Here is a 15,059-nt window from a genome sequence, read left to right as displayed (position 1 = left end):
ACACACACACACACACACACACACACACACACACACACACACACACACACACACACGGTTTTGACTAAGGCTCAGAGAGCCAGAAGACATTGTGAGACTCAGTGCCTAATTGGCTCAGTACCAAAAGGTGTGAAAACCTTCCTGCAAGTAAACCCCAAGGCAAGTTCTACCCCCAAGGATAGGTTCTATGTGACTCAAGATGTGTCACGGCTGTAAACTGGCCAAGATCTCAAAATAGCAAGACAGCCATGATTGAAATACCTGTGTACCTTTAGACCTGCAAACACAACCCTTGTTCCAAGGGAAAAAGGGAATACGTGGTCAGATAGATATGTTAATGGATGGGGAAGATCTTATATTCCATTAAACCTACAGAAGGTCACAGGACTGTATGTGTAGAGTTTTAAAAGGCCTTAAAGGTTATCTAGTCCAACCACCTGATTTTACAGATGAGGCAACTGATGCCCCAGAGAGGTTAATTACTTATTCAAAGTGGTAAGTTGAAGAGCTAGGATTTGAACCAGGTTTTGTGAGGCCAAAATCCAGTTCTTGTTCCATTGAACTATGCTGCATCTTAATATGAGAAGAATTAGAATTATGGGCAAAGAAAATACATGGTATGTGTCAGTAGACTAATATTATGAATGACTTATTTGTGAAGAATGGCAAAAAAGACCTTGTGAAATGAAAATATAAGCATTTATTAAGCACTTACTATGTTCTAAGTGCTAGGTATGCAAACAGAAAAGCAGGGCTGCTTTCAGGGAGCTCTGAGGAAGGCTGTCAGGTTGAAAGAGTAAAGGATAAAAGATAAATAGTTGGAGTGTTGTTCTGGTATCCACAAAATACATAAAGACCCAAAGGAAGGCCTCCAGGAAACTCGTTATATCCTCTATAGAGGATATATGGATGGAAGTGGACAAGAATTGTTCTAAGATCAGAGAGAATAGCTAAGTTGCCATCTGTACTGGTCTGGTGGAGGAAGTTTTCCACATCAATGAGATCGCACAGATCAAGAAAAGGACAAGTATTTACCAGTGAAATGTAGCAGGCATATACCAAGAACCAAGAGAAATCAGATAAGTCCCCCCCATCTTTATTCTCTGAAGACAGTGAGAGGGGAGCTATTTCTATATGTAATGGATACTAAATCCAATGGAACAAGTATGGAGCTGGGCCTTTATCAGCCATCCCAGGGAGTGTATGCCAGCTCCCTAGAAACTTTCAGGGACTGTAGGGACATGTATGACTCAACACTGAAGGGTCTTAACCTCAAGGTGACAAAGCAGTTCCCTTATTGGCCACTGAGCAGGAATTACTACTGAATCAGTGGATCTTTAAGGGCCCTGTATTTCTTCTCTTCCTATCTCCTGATATATGAAGACTATTTAAGCTTTTCCCTGGTGGGGTGAGCCAGGGGGCAGGTGCCCTTCCACCACTCCAACTACATGCTGACTGTGAATACAAGGAAACTAAAGCACATGTCCTACCTAGGTGAGTCTGAGGCTAGATCCCTGAGCCCTGTTTTATGTTTCTTCCCAGAAGAAAGGTGAACAAAGATGCCAAGATGGACACATCTAAGCTTGGGTGTCAAGATGTCAGGAGATCTTAGATCCTTTATCAGTGTGGGCAGTACCATATCTACATTCATTATATCTGCTTGAGAAAATGATTGCTGTCCAGAGGATGAACGGAACCCTCCATCTGACTTGCCAGAAAATATGGTGCTTGAAAGAATTGTTTAGATTGTGTAAAGCAGAATGGAAAAGTGTTGCATCACACAGATAAAATTCTGAGCACCATGGTTTAAATAGGACACTGATAAGCTGGAGAGTGGTCAGAGGAGGGCAATCAGAAGAGTGAAGAGACTTGAGTCCATAATATGTTAGTATTTTTTGAAGGAATTGGGCATGTTTACCCTGGAAAAGAGAAGACTAGATGTGTGGCAGCCATTTTCAAGTATTTGAAGGACTATCTTGTGAAGAAGGGATTAGGTTTGTTCTATTTGACCCCACAGGGAAGAACCAGGAGAAGTGGGTAGAAGTCACAAAGAGATCAATTTAGGACTGATATCAGGAAAAACTTGCTCACAATTAGAACTGTGCAGAAATAGAATGAACTGTTTGGAAAGATGGGATGTGGGGTAGTTCTTCTTCCATGGAGGTCTAAGTAGTGACTTGAGAACCACTTGTCATCTATATTATACTGGGGACTATTTTGGTACATGAGTTGGACGAGGTGACCATTGATATCCTGTCAACTTTCAAATGCTGTTGACTCTGTGATTTTGTAAAATGCCTCTTCAGCAGTGCCCAAAATTTCTCAACCTCTTAGGAGACTATCACAGTAACTATCTTATTGCTACTTTTGCTTAAGTCTTGTAAATGCATGCTTAAGAGAGTCTTACCTATTTAGCATTTTGTGTGTGTGTGTGTGTGTGTGTGTGTGTGTTTGAAAGTAAATAGCTGTCCCATACGTTATTTATAGTGAATATTGAATACCTTTTTGGTGAGACCCTAGACATGAGCCAAACATAAATTTTAAGTAATTTTGCTTGGAACTCTGGGGTAGGGCTATAAATGAGTATCTCACAAATTGAGACAAAAGATCCAGATCATGAACTTTGATGACTCTAGAGGAGTGAGGCTCTGCTGCATTTAAATTCAATTCACAAGAAAGCCTGGACATCACCCTGATAATATCATTGGTCTTCAAGAAAGCACAAAAAACAACATGAATGAAGGTGTAAAAGTGGGTAAGAAAAAGATCCTGCTTTTTTTCTTTTTAAAGCTGATCAGACTCTCCTATAACTAGACATAGCCTAGGCACCTATGGATCCAAAGCTGAGATAAATATCTTGGTGGATAAGGAGAGAGGAAAGAATCCTGGGCCCAGAATCAGTTGTTATTGTTACACATATAAGACAGACCATACAAACCACGAAGCAAAGACTCCATGGGGAGTGATGCTACATGGACCTAAAAGCAATTGTAGGTTATGTGGCACTTGATACAAGCCAGAGATGCTGAGGCATATCTGGAACTGGTGGGAGGCCTAACTAAGCTAAAGGCCACTGTATCCACACAGCCCTGGAAGGGAGCCAGGTGGGGATGCTGAAGTAGCACTGGAATAATGGAACACCAAAGGAGGAAGAATGATTAGCATGTCAGGGAGCCATATTGTTGAGGACCAGAGGAGGGGCAGACACAAAAGAAGAATGAATCACAGAGCCATGATGTGGAGGATCAAATCTGGACCTTTCCTTTATTATTACTATGAGTCATGTGGACTATATAGGGTGGGTGACAGGTTGTCTCTCTAATGGCCATAAGCCACACAGAAAGTCTGTTTTCTTCCCGAAAGAAAGAGAAGAGAAGGCTATTTGTTTCTTTTTGACTATAGGCTTGGATAGGAATGATGCTATCCTTTGGCTTGTAAATAAAATCTTCTCTATGTTTTTTTTTTTTTGTTGTTGTTGTTTTTGCTTTTTGGAGGGGAAGCTAGGGCAATTGGGGTTAAGTGACTTGCCCAAGGTCACATGGCTAGTTTTGTGTGTGTGTGTGTGTGTGTGTTTGTTAAGTGTCTGAGGCCGGATTTGAATTCAGGTCTTCCTGACTCTAGGGCTGGTGCTCTATTCACTGCACCACCTAGCTGCCCCCAAATCTTTTCTATGTTTAATGATGTTAAGCTGAGTGCCTTCAGGAGCTTAAAGGGTTCCTTTTGAGATTTTAAAAAATGAGCAAGATACTATATTCCCAGGCTTTCTCTGGGTGGGATCATGAGCTTGAGAGATTTTATGAAAAGCATGTACCAGATTAAACCTGGGTCCTTGTATTAGGAGGGACTTTCAAACGCAAGGCTTAACAAGAGTTAATAATGACAATGTAGTAGTAGTAGTAGTAGTAGTAGTAGTAGCAGTAGCAGTAGCAGTACTTTCTCAATCTGCTATTATTACTACTGTTGCTGCTGCTGCTGTTGCTATTACCACTAGGTTGCAGAATTTTATGAATCTTATTAACCTTGTATTGTTGAAAATTTGATGCTGTATGTGGAGTTGACCTGGCACATGTTAGCACATCACCTGAATTGTCTTTAGATTTATTGTCAGTCCATAGCATTAATTTGATTTGAAAGAGCAGTCCATGGATTGGCTCATGTCTGGTATGTACTTTATTTGGGTGTACTAAAATCAACATAGTCATAGAAGATTCTATACTTCAGTAAGGCAGAAGCTCTATAAGAAGAGATTCTTCTAAATCAAATTCTAAAAATCAAACCAAATGCTAGCTTTTTCTGGCATGAATACATAAACTATATTGAACACAACTAAACTTTGTTAAATAGGGATGTTGCATTATGTTATTATTAGGGAATAGAGTAAAATGCTATCAAAATATCCAGAGAAATTGTCACAGAGAATTGTGAATGCTTCTGAATGGGCAAACTGGTTGAATAATTATAAGGTTTATCCCAGCTTACTGATGACTTTGTAAATGTTTGTAAAATGTAATTTTACTTTTTGGAGGGGGGAAGGCAGGGCAATTGGGGTTAAGTGACTTGCCCAGGGTCACAAGGCTAGTAAGTGTTAAGTGTCTGAGGCCGGCTTTGAACTCAGGTCCTCCTGACTCCAGGGCCAGTGCTCTATTCATTGTGCCACCTATCTGCCCCTAAAATGTAATTTTAGATATGTAAATTGTAATACATTTGTAAAAATTATAATAAACAAAATGTTTGTAAAAAGGTTGATTTGAAAATTGAATGGGGATAGAAAGGAATATACCTTTTTCTCAGCAGTACATGGCACATACACAAAAATTGACCATGTACTAGGGCATAAAAACCTCACAATCCAGTGCAGAAAGGCAGAAACATTAAATGCATGCTTTTTAGGTCATGATTCAATAAAAATTATATGTAATAAAGGACCATGGAAAGACAGGCTAAAAATTAACTGGAAACTAAATAATCTAATCCTAAAGAATGGGTGGGCCAAACAAGAAATAATAGAAACAATCAATAACTTCATTCAAGAGAATGACAACAACGAGACACCATAGAAAAACTTATGGGATGCAGCAAAAGTGGTTCTTTGGGGAAGTTTTATATCTCTGCATGCTTACATGAATAAAATAGAGAAAGAGGAGATCAGTAAATTGGGCTTGCAACTGAAAAAGCTAGAAAATGAACAAATTAAAAATTGTCAATTAAATGACAAATTAGAAATACTGAAAACCAAAGGAAAGATTAATAAAACTGAAATTAAGAACATTATTGAACTAATAAATAAAACTAAGAGCTGGTTTTATGAAAAAACCAATAAAATTGATAAAACTTTGGTTAATTTGATTAAAAAAAAGGAAGAAGAAAACCAAATTACCAGTATCAAAAATGAAAAAGGTGAATTCACCACTGATGAAGAGGAAATTTAAACAATAATTAGGAATTATTTTATCCAATTATATGCCCATAAATTTGACAATCTTAGTGTGAATATTTACAAAAATGTAAATTGCCCAGGTTAACAGAAGGGGAAGTAAAATACTCAACCTCATCTCAGAAAAAGAAACTAAACAAGCCATCAATGAACTCCCTATGAAAAAAATCTCCAGGGGCAGATGGATTTACAAGTGAATCCTATCAAACATTTAAAGAACAATTGATTCCAATAATATATAGACTATTTGGGGAAACTGGTGAAGAAGAATTCCTATCTAATTCTTTTTATGATACAAATATGGTACTGATACCTAAACAGGGAAGAGCCAAAACAGAAAAAGAAAATTATAGACCAATTTTCTAAATGAATATAGATGCAAAATTTTAAAATAAAATATTAGCAAAAAGGTTACAGCAACTTGTCATGAGAATAATACACTTTAATCAAGTGGGATTTATACCAGGAATGCAGGGCTAGTTCAATATTATCAACAACAAACCTAACAGAAGTCATTATCTCAATAGATGCAGAAAAAGCTTTTGACAAAATACAACACCCATTCCTATTAAAAAAAAAAAAAACAACACTAGGGAGAACAGGAATAAATGGAGCCTCCCTTAAAATGATAAGTAGCATCTACCTAAAACCTTCAGCATGCATTATATGTAATGGGGATAAGCTAGATGCATTTCCAGTAAGGTCAGGGGTGAAATAAGGCTGTCCATTATCACCACTGTTGTTCAATACAGTACTAGAAATGTTAGCTTTCGGGGGTGGCCAGGTGGCTCAGTAAGTAAGAGCACTGGCCCCAGTTGCGGGATGACCTGGGGATCGAATCCGGGCCCTGATACTTAGCACCACACCCAGAAATAACTGGCTGTGTAACCTTGAGAAAGTTACTTAACCCCAATTGCTTTAAAAAGAAAAAAAAGAAATGTTAGCTTTAGCAATAAGAGGAGAAAAAGAAATTGAAGGAATTAGAATAGGCAAAGAAGAAATTAAGTTATCACTCTTTACAGATGATATGATGATATACTTAGAGAATCCTAGAGAATCATGTAAAAAACTACTTGAAATAATAAACAACTTGAGCAAAATAGCAGGATATAAAATAAACCTACATAAATCCTCAGCATTTCTATATACTACTAACAAAGCCCAACAGCAAGAGATGGAAAGAGAAATTCCATTTAAAGTTACTGTAGACATTATAAAATATTTGGGAGTCTACCTGCCAAAACAAACTCAGGAACTATATGAAGCCAATTACAAAACACTTTTTACACAAATAAAGTCAGATCTAAATAATTGGGAAAACATCACTTGCTCGTGGATAGGCCAAGCTAATATAATAAAAATGACAATTCTACCTAAATTTATTTACTTATTCAGTGCCATACCAATCAAACTACCAAAAAATTATTTTATAGAGCTAGAAAAAATAGTAACAAAATTCATTCAGAAGAAAAAAAGGTCCAGAATATCAAGGAATTAATGAAAAGAAATGCTAGGGCAGGTGGCCTAGACATACCAGATCTTAAATTGTATCATAAAGCAGCAATCATCAATAGCCTCTTGGTACTGGCTAAGAAATAGAGGGGTAGATCAGTGGAATAGGTTAGGTACACAAGACACAGTAGTTAATGATTGTAGTAATCTACTGTTTGATAAACCCAAAGACTCCAGTTTCTGGGTTAAGAACTCAGTATTTGACAAAAACTGCTGGGAAAATAGAAAATTAGTATGGCAGAAATTGGGCATAGACCAATATCTGACACCATATACCAATATAAAGTCCAAATGGGTACACAATTTAGATTTTAAGGCTGATACTATAAATAAATTAGGGGAGCAAGGAATAGTTTATCTGTCAAATTGTGGAGAATGGAGGAATCTATGACCAACAAAAAATAGAGAACATTATGAAATGCAGGTTACATTAAATTGAAAAGTTTTTGCACAAACAAAGCCAATGCAACCAAGATTAGGAAGGAAGCAGAAAACTGGGAAAGAATTTTTACCACTAGTGACTCTGATAGAGGTCTGATTTCTAAAATATATAGAGAACTGAGTCAAATTTACAAGAACACAAGTCATTCCCCTATTGGTAAATGGTCAAAGGATATGAACAGGTGGTTTTCAGAGGAAGAAATTAAAGCTATCTATAGTCATATGAAAAAAATGCTCTAATACTATTTATTAGAGAAATGTAAATCAAAACAACTGTGAAGGACCATATCACACCTATCAGATTGGCTAACATGACAAAACAGGAAAATTATAAATGTTGGAGAGGATGTGAGAAAGTTGGAACACTGATTCATTGTTGGTGGAGCTGTGAGCTGATCCAATCATTCTGGAGAGCAATTTGGAACTATACCCAAAGGGCTGTAAAAATGTGCATACTCTTTCACCTAGCAATACCACTTCTAGGGCTATATCCCAAAGAGATCATAAAAATGGGAAAAGGACACATGTGTACAAAAATATTTATAGTAGTTCTTTTTGTGGTTTCTAAGAACTGGAAATTGAGGGAATGCACATCAATTGGGGAATGGCTGAACAAGTTGTGGTATATGAATGTAATGGAATACTATTGTGCTATAAGAAACAATGAACGGGTGGACTTCAGAGAAACCTGGAGACTTATATAAACTGCTGCTGAATGAAATGAGCAGAAACAGGAGAACAGTTTTCATGAAAACAGCCATAGTATGTTATGACTGATTTTGATAGATTTAGCCCTTCTCAGCAATGCAAGGACCTAAAACTATTCTAAAGGACTCATGATGGAAAATGCCAGAGAAAGAACTATGGAGTCTGAATGCAGAGTGAAGCAAACTATTTTTGTTTTGTTTTGTTTTTTCTTTCTCATGAACTCTCCCATTTGTAATTCTTCTTTGCAACATGGCTAATGTGAAAATGTGTTTAATAGGAATGTATATGTAAAGCCATATCATGTTGCATGCCATCTTGAGGAGTGAGGGGGGAGAGAAGAGAAGAAAATTTAAAACATATGGAAGTAAATGTTGAAAACTAAAAATAAATAAATTTTTTTTAAAAAAGGAAATAAAGGCTGATTTGTAAAATGTAAAAAAAAATAATTCTTGTATAATCTAACTCATAGGGTTATTGTGAAGATCAAAAGTGATAATGTCTATAAAGTACTTGGTAACTCTTAAAATGCTATATAAACTCCAGCTGTAATGATGGTAAGAATTGTTAGTATTATTAATAATTCTCTTAAACATTTGCTATGCTGCAAAATGATGTCTTTTAAAGCAGAGATTCTTAACTTGGGGTCCACGAACCTGTTCTTTTTTTTTTCATCAAATGCTTTATTAAATTCTAGTTTACATCATTGATTTCTGCAAGATTTTGAGTTACAAATTTTCTCTGTTTTACCCCTACCCACCACCACAAAATAGCGATCCCACTGGATATCCCCTCCTCCAATCTGATCTCTCCCATATTTTCTCCCATACTCCCTCCGACTTTCCAGTAGGGCACGGTGGATCTCTATGCCCCAGTGCCTGGATATCTTATCTCCCAGTTACATGTAAAATAATATTAATAATAGTATATATGTATATATATATTAAACATTTGATTTTAAAACTTTGAATTCCAGATTCATTCCCTTCTTCCCTTGTCACCCACTTTTACTGGGAAGACAAGAAATTCAATATAGGTTGTACATGTGTAGCTATGCAAAACATTTCCATAGTGGATATATTGTAAAAGACTGACTATATTTCACTCCCTCCTATCCCACCTCCCACTTGTTCTATTCTCTACTTTGATCCTGTCCCTTTTCAAAAGTGGATGCTTCCAACTTCCCTCCCCTCCATCATCCCCCCTCTCATCTCCTTCCCCCCAACTCTCCTGTAGAGTGAGATACCCTATTTAGTGTGTATGTCATTCCCTCCCTAAGCCAAATTCAATGAGAATAAGTTTGACCCATTTCCTTTTGCCTTCCTGTTCTTCACCTCCATTGTAACCATTTTCCCTTGCTTCTTCTATATGAGATAGTTTACCCCATTCTATCTCTCCCTATCTCCTCCCATTATATTCCTCTCTCACCTCTTAATATCACCTTTTAAGTATCATCCCTTCCCATTAAATTGGTCCTGTGCCCTCTATCTATGTATACCTGTACACATATATGCACACATTCACATATGTATTCATATGCCCATATACCCTCCAATAGAGACATATGTATGTATGTGTGTGTGTGTATACACATATGTTTATATACATTTCTATTCCCTTCAATTATTCTCATACTGAGAAAAGTCTAATCAGTTACAATGATCATTTTTTCATGTAGGAATGTTAATAGTTCAACTTTGATAAGTGGCTTATGATTTCTTTTCCCTGTTTACCTTCTCATGCTTCTCTTGCTTCTTGTGTCTGAATGTCAAATTTTCTATTCAACTCTGGTTTTTTCATCAAGAATGCTTGAAAGTCCTCTATTCCACTGAATGACCATATTTTCCCCTGAAACATGATACTCAGTTTTGCTGGGTAGGTGATTCTTGGTTTTAATCCCAGCTCCTTTGCCCTCCGGAATATCATAATAGCCCTTCGATCCCTCAGTGTAGAAGCTGCCAGATCCTGTGTTATCCTGATTGTGTTTCCACAATATTCAAATTGTTTCTTCCTGGCTGCTTACAATATTTTCTCCTTGATCTGGGAATTCCAGAACCTGGCTATAATATTCCTACGAGTTTTCTTTTTGAGATCTTTTTCAGGAGGTGATCAGTGGATTCTTTCAACCTCTATTTTGCTCTCTGGTTCTAAAACATCAGGGCAATTTTCCTTGAGAATTTCTTAAAGGATGATTTCTAGGTTATTTTTTTGATCATGGCTTTCAGGTAGTCCAATAATTTTTAAATTATCTCTCTTGGATCTATTTTCCAGGTCCGTGGTTTTCCCATGAGATATTTCACATTGCCTTCTATTTTTTTCATTTGTTTGGATCTGTTTAATAGTATCTTGATTTCTCATAAAGTCATTAGCTTACATTTGCTCCAATCTAATTCTGAAGGAATGATTCTCTTCAGTGAGCTTTTGAGCTTCTTTTTCCATCTGGCAAATTTGGCTTTTTGAGGCATTCTTCTCCTCATTGCCTTTTGGAGCCTCTTTTGCCATTTGAGTTAGTCTATTTTTTAAGGTGTTGTTTTCTTCAGTCAGCTTGTTTACTCTCATTTCATAATTTTCTTGCATCATTCTCATTTCTTTTTCCAATTTTCCCCCACTTCTCTTTTTTGCTTTTCAAAATCCTTCTTAAAGTCTTTTATGGCATGTAACCCTCTCGTATTTTTCTTGGAAGCTTTTGGTGCAGGAGTTCTGACTTCACTGTCTTCTTCCTGATCCATGCTTTGATCCTTTTTGTCCCCAAAATAGGAGTGTAAAGTTGGGTTGCTCTCTTTGCTTTGCTTCCTTTGCCTGCTCATGTTGCCACTCAATTACTTGACTTTTGGGCTTTTTGCCACAGTAGGACTCTGCCACCTGACAGGAGAGCTTCATCCCAAATGCTGGGGTTTGTCCAGGTGGGAAGTCATTAATTGGGTGCCCTCTCTGAAGCCACCATATGCTCTAGCAAGCTGGTCGCACACCCCAGGACCTTCACCCTAGAACGCAATCCAGATCCAAGCAGGATAAAGCAAGATGTACCCCTCAGACTGGTTGCTTGGTCCCCCTACAATCTTGAGGCCAGGAGCTGAAGCAGCCTTTTGGTGGTGGCTGTAGGGCCATGGTGCCTCAGTGGCCTTTTGCCCCGGGGTCAAAGGCCGACTGTACTCCCAAACTACCAGATCCCAAAATCCACACCGCACTGACCTCTCACTTTGTCCTTAGCATCTATGGGTTGATAATTCTAGAAACTGCCACAACTGCTGGTGATCTGAAGTCCCTCCAGCCGGCGGCTGGTCAGGCCCGCCCTGGGGCTAAAACCTCTGGCTTTATTGGGGCTGGTGTCAGCTCCTAGAGCACTGTGCTGGGGGCTGTCCTCAGCAGGAGGTTACCTTCTCTGTGTCATTTTGTGGGTTCTGTAGCTCCAAAGTTTGTTCATAATCACCTTTTACATGAATTGGAGGACTTGACTCTTCCCCTCCATAAACTTGTTCTTTACAAACAATTTTATAACTATATTTCAATACAATTAATTTTTTTATAGTTCTATGTATTTTGTTCACACATTTAAAAACATTATTTTGACATTTAAAGAACAATTAATTCCAATATTATAAATTGTTGGCAAAATAGGTGGAATCCTACCAAATACTTTTTATTATACAAACATGGTGCTGATATCTAAACGAATAAGAGTCAAAACAGAGAAAGAAAATTATAGACCAACTTCCCTAATGAATATAGAGGCAAATATTTTAAATAAAATATTGGCAAAGAGATTACAAGTAGGATTTATACCAAGAATGCAGGACTGTGCAATCTTAGAAAAATTATCAGCATAATTGACCATGTCAGTAACACAACCAAAAGAAACGATATGATTATCTCAAAAGCTTTTGACAAAATACAATACCCATTACTATTAAAAACACTAGAGAGCACAGGAGTAACTGGAGTCTTCCTTAAAATAATAAGTAGCAGGGGTGGCCAGGTTGCGCAGTGAGTAAGAGTGCAGTGAGTAAGAGCGGGAGACCTAGGATCAGTTCCGGCCTCAGATACTTAACACCCACACAAAATAACTGGCCGTGTAACCTTGAGCAAGTTACTTAACCCCAACTGCTTTAAAAAAATGATAAGTAGCATCTATGGAAAACTACCAGCAAGGAGTATATGTAATGGGGCTAAGCTAGAAGCATTTCCAATATGATTGGGGGTGAAACAAGGACGTCCTTTATCACCACTGTTATTCAATATTGTACTAGAGAATAAGAGAAGATAAAGAAATTGAAGTAATTAGAATAGGCAAAGAAGAAGCAAAGCTATCAATCTTTGCACATATGATGTGTAGAAAATCAAGTAAAAAACTACTTGAAGTAATAAACAAATTAATAAAGTTGCAGGGCATAAAGTAAACCCCACATAAATCATTGGCATTTATATATATATATATATATATATATATATATATATATTACTAACACAACCCAAGAGCAAGAGATAAGAAGGAGAAATTTTATTTAAAGTTGCTGTAGACATTTCAAAATATTTGGGAATCTGCCTGTCAAACAAACCCAGGAAAAGAATTGCAAAACAACACTTTTCACACAAATAAAGTCAGATCTAAGTACCTGGAAAACTATCAGTTGTTCATGGGAAAGCTGAGCTAATATAATAAACATGACATTTCTATTGAAATTTATTTGATTATTCAGTGCCATACCAACCAAACTACAAAAAAATTATTTTATATAGCTATAAAAAATAACAACAAAATTCATTTGGAAGAACAAAAGGTCCAGAATATTAAAACAATTAATGAAATGCAAGGGAAGGTGGCCTAGCCATACCAGATCAAAAATTGTATTATAAAACAGCAATCACCAAAACTATTTGGTACTGCATAAGAAATAGAGTTGGTGAATCAGTGGAATGGGTTAGGTGCACAAGACACAGTAGTCAATGATTGTAGTAATCTACTGTTTGATATATCCAAAGATTCTAGCTTCTGGGATAAGAACTCACTATTTTACAAAAACTGGAAATAGTATGGCAGAAACTAGGTATGGACCAACATCTTATACCCTACACCAAGATAAAGTTAAAATGGGTACATGATTTTGTTATAAAGACTGATAGTATAAAATAAGCAAATTAAGAGAGCAAGGAATAGTTTACCTGTCAAATCTATGGAGAAGGGAAGAATCTATGATCAAACAAGAGGTAGAGAACAACATGAAATACAAAATGGATGATTCTGATTACATTAAATTTAAAAAGGTTTTGCACAAACAAAACCAATGCAACCAAGATTAGAAGGGAAGTAGAAAACTGGGAAACAAAATTTTACAGCCAGTGTCTCTTAAATATATAGAGAATTGAGTGAAATTTTTAAGAATACAAGTCATTCCCTAATTGATAAATGATCAAAGGATATGAATAGGCAATTTTTAGATGAAGAAATTAAAACTATTTATAGTCATATAAAAATGCTCTAAATTACTATTGATTAGAGAAATGCGAATCAAAACTACTCTGAGGGACCACATCACACTTATCAGATTGGATAACATCTTAAAACAGGAAAATGACAAATTTTGGAGAATATGTAGGGAAATTTGACCACTAATGCATTGTTGGTGGAGTTGTGAACTGATCCAGCCATTGTGGAGAATAATTTGGAACATGCCCAAAGGATATAAAATTGTGCATACCCTTTGACTCAGCAATATCACTTATAGGTCTATATCCCAAAGTGACCATAAAAATTGGAAAAGGAACCACATGTGCAAAAATATTTATGGTATCTCTTTTTGTGGTGGCAAGGAATTAGAAATTGAGGGGATGTCCATCAATTGGGGAATGGCTAAACAAGTTGTGGTGTATGAATGTGATGGAATACTGTTGTGCTATCCTGGAAAGACTTATATGGACTGATGCTGAGTGAAGCAAGCAGAACCAGGAGAATATCCTATACAGTAATAGCCATATTGTGCGATGACTAACTTTGATAGACTTCTCAGCCATGCAAAGATCTAAGACAACTCCAAAAGACTTATGATGGAAAATACTATCCACATCTGGAGAAAGAACTATGGAATCTGAATGCATATGGAAGCATACTATTTGCTCTCTTTTTCTTTTGTTGTTTTGCTTTGTTTCTTCTTTCTTGTGGTTGCTCCTATTGGTTCTAATTCTTCTTTACAACATGGCTAATGTGAAAATATGTTTAATATGAATGTATATGTAGAGCTAATATTAGATTGCATGCTGTCTTGGGGAAGGGGAACAGGAGGGAGGAGTAGAAAATTTAAAACTCAGAATCCTGTGGAAGTGAATGTTGAAAACAAAAAATAATTAATTAGTAAAAAAGGAAGTAAAAAGCATTTTTAAAAAGCAAAAAAGTGTTTTGAGAAGGGATCCATAGGCTTTTCCAGACTGCCAAAGAAAGTCATAACACACAAACGGTGAAGAACTCCTGATGTTGTTGTGATTCTGAGTGCACGCTATTAAGGATGTCCTGAATGTCATGTAGCCCATCCAGAAAAGCTCTGATTGAAATCTTGGCCATAGAGTAGTAAGATGTGATTATGGTTTTAGTCTGTTTTCTGTGTTTTCTTCATAATCATATTGATAATGATAAATAAAGGAATAATTGAAATTCTTTGTCATCTCTAATACATTGTCAAAAATCCAATGAAGACATTGAAGGTGATATCAATTGGTAATACCAATAAAAATAGATATTTGCTGCAAATTTTTTTTTGGCTCTATTTTGGCTCCTGAAAATTGGAGGGAAGCTCATATTGCTACATCATGGTGGATTTTTAATGCTTTGTAGATCTTGAATAGTTAACTAGCCAGTGGTTCATTAGTTCAATTAGTTGGAACATGCTACAAAATCAGGCTAAAGTCAGTTCTATTTGTTTTTGAAAAGGCTAAATTCCTATGTGCTATTACTATAGCCCTATACTTTCAGTCAGTT

This window comes from Petaurus breviceps, unplaced genomic scaffold, assembly GCF_028583685.1.
Source record: "Petaurus breviceps papuanus isolate PSGF00001 unplaced genomic scaffold, PetGlider_PUasm1.0 189, whole genome shotgun sequence".
Lineage (NCBI taxonomy): Eukaryota > Metazoa > Chordata > Mammalia > Diprotodontia > Petauridae > Petaurus > Petaurus breviceps.
Note: the sequence above shows the minus strand (reverse complement) of the source record.